The sequence below is a fragment of the Bombus huntii genome, unplaced genomic scaffold (assembly GCF_024542735.1).
Source record: "Bombus huntii isolate Logan2020A unplaced genomic scaffold, iyBomHunt1.1 ctg00000080.1, whole genome shotgun sequence".
Classification (NCBI taxonomy): Eukaryota; Metazoa; Arthropoda; class Insecta; order Hymenoptera; family Apidae; genus Bombus; species Bombus huntii.
The window spans coordinates 110,589-113,331 of NW_026099336.1; the positions used below are offsets into that span (position 1 = coordinate 110,589).

Consider the following 2,743-nt stretch of genomic DNA (forward strand, 5'->3'; position numbering starts at 1 on the left):
ACATCAGCAACAATAATTATTGCTGTTCCTACAGGAATTAAAGTATTTAGATGATTAGCAACTTATCATGGTTCAAAAATAAATTTTAATATTACAATCATTTGATCTATTGGTTTTATTTTAATATTTACAATTGGAGGATTAACAGGAGTAATATTATCTAATTCATCAATTGATATTATTTTACATGATACTTATTATGTAATAGAACATTTTCATTATGTACTATCAATAGGAGCAGTTTTTGTTATTATTACTAGATTTATTCATTGATACCCAATAATTACAGGTCTAATATTAAATCAAAAATGATTAAAAATTCAATTTATTATAATATTTATTGGTGTAAATATAACTTTTTTCCCTCAACATTTTTTAGGCTTAATATCTATACCACGACGATATTCAGATTATCCTGATTCTTATTATTGTTGAAATTTAATTTCATCAATTGGAGCAATAATTTCGATAAATAGAATATTATTTTTCATTTTTATTATTTTTGAAAGATTAATTTCAAAACGATTAGTTATATTTAAATTTCATCAATCTTCTTTAGAATGATTAAACAATTATCCTCCCTTAGATCATTCACTAATTGAAATTCCTTTAATTATAAATAATAAAATTAAAAATATTTTTAATAATTAAAATTTAAAAATTTATTAATAAATAATATATATATATATATATATATATATAATTATTAATATGGCAGATTAGTGCTTTGAATTTAAAATTCAATTATAAAGATTTTTATCTTTTATTAATAAATTAATTTAATAAAATTATATAATGAATTTCAAATTCAAATAAATTTTAATTATTAAAAATTTCTACATGAAATATATTTACATTTCAAGATTCAAATTCTTTTTATTCTGATAATTTAATTTCCTTTCATAATTTAACTATAATAATAATAATTATTATTATTTCTTTAACAACATTTTTTATTATAGATTTTATATATAATAATTATTTAAATCTAACTCTTTTAAAAAATCATACAATTGAAATTATTTGAACTTTATCTCCTATAATTATTTTAATAATTATTTGTTTTCCATCTTTAAAAATTTTATATTATATCGATGAAATTGTAAATCCTCATTTTTCTATTAAAGCTATTGGCCATCAATGATATTGATCTTATGAATATCCAGAATTTAATAATTATGAATTTGATTCATATATATTAAATTATGAACTAATAAATCAATTTCGATTATTAGAAACTGATAATCGATTAATTATTCCATTTAAAATTTCTATACGAATAATTATTTCTTCATTAGATGTTATTCATTCATGAACTATTCCATCATTAGGAATTAAAGTAGATGCTATTCCTGGTCGAATTAATCAATTCAGTTTATTTTGTATCCGTCCAGGAATTTATTTTGGACAATGCTCTGAAATTTGTGGAATAAATCATAGATTTATACCTATTATATTAGAAAGAACTTCTTATGAATTATTTATAAATTGAATTAAAAATAAAATTTGAAAAATTAGTTAATTTAAATAACTTTAGATTATCATTCTAAAATTAATATTTTATTATTATTTTTCTATCATTAGATGTCTGAAATAAAGAATTGATCTTTTAAATCAATTATAGTAATTAAAATTTACTTCTAATGAATACCACAAATAATACCTATTAATTGATTAGTTATCTTTATAATATGTTTAATATGTTTATTTACTATTATAATTTTAAGAAATTCATTTTTATTATATATTATCATAAAAAATATTTATAATATAAATAATAATAATAATAAAAATAATTTAATTAAAAAATGAAAATGATTATGATAAACAATTTATTTGAAATGTTTGATCCTTCAATTAATAATTATATTCAATTAAATTGAATTTTTATAATTTTACCAATTATTTTATTTCCAAATTCATATTGATTAATTCCTTCACGAATTTTAATAATTTTTAAATTATTTATTGAATATTTATTTAATGAATTTAAAATAATGATAACTAATAAATATTCAATAAATATTTTTTGATTCTTAAGAATTATAATTCATATTATAATATTAAATTTATTTAGATTAATTCCTTATATCTTTACATCAACAAGACATTTAATATTTAATCTATCAATAGCATTATCTTTATGATTAAGATTTTTAATTTACTCAATTATTAATTTTCCTATAAAAACTTTAAGACATTTAGTACCATTAAATTCTCCAAAATTTTTAATAAATTTTATAGTAATTATTGAACTTATTAGACTTTTTATTCGCCCTTGAACATTATCAATTCGTCTTTCAGCAAATTTAATTTCAGGACATCTTATTCTTATTTTACTAAGAAATTTTATAATAAACTTCATTATTTTATCACCATTAACTTTAATAATTCAAAATATATTATTAATTCTAGAAATTTCAATAGCTTTAATTCAAGCTTATGTATTCTCAATTTTATTAACATTATATTTTTCTGAATCAAATTAATGAAAAAAAACTTTCCTTTTCATATTGTTACTATTAGACCATGACCAATTATTGTCTCTTTTAATACTATAAATATATTATTAAGAACAATTTTATGAATTTCTTTAAATAATTTATTAATTATAATCTTAAATTTATTAATTTTAATTTTATCAACAATAATATGATTCCGAGATATTATTCGAGAAAGAACATTTCAAGGAATACATTCTTTTTATATTTTATCAATAATAAAATTTAGAATAATTATATTT

General features: G+C 16.8%; 1 pseudogene; it reads left to right on the forward strand.

Moving 5' to 3' along the window:
- Nucleotides 1-835: 835 nt before the first annotated feature.
- LOC126876516 (cytochrome c oxidase subunit 2-like) lies at nucleotides 836-1,514 on the forward strand (annotated as a pseudogene).
- The last annotated feature ends 1,229 nt before the right edge of the window (nucleotides 1,515-2,743 follow it).